Raw genomic sequence first — 233 nt, 5'->3', positions numbered from 1 at the left:
GTGTTCCCTTTATTTTTTGAGCAGTATATATAAAAAATAAAAAATAAATGCAGGAAATGAAATGTATGCTCTGGATAAGAGTGTCTGCTAAATGACTAAAATGTAAATGTAAAAAGTGTTCTTAATGTTTTGTACACTCAGTGTATAAATCAGCACGTTTGAGCTCTGACTCTGTATATGATGCATGGGTGTCATCTAGTGGTCGTATACAGGTACTTTAGTAGTATGTCTAC

This window comes from Salmo trutta, chromosome 2 (assembly GCF_901001165.1).
Source record: "Salmo trutta chromosome 2, fSalTru1.1, whole genome shotgun sequence".
NCBI classification, from domain to species: Eukaryota; Metazoa; Chordata; class Actinopteri; order Salmoniformes; family Salmonidae; genus Salmo; species Salmo trutta.
Note: the sequence above shows the minus strand (reverse complement) of the source record.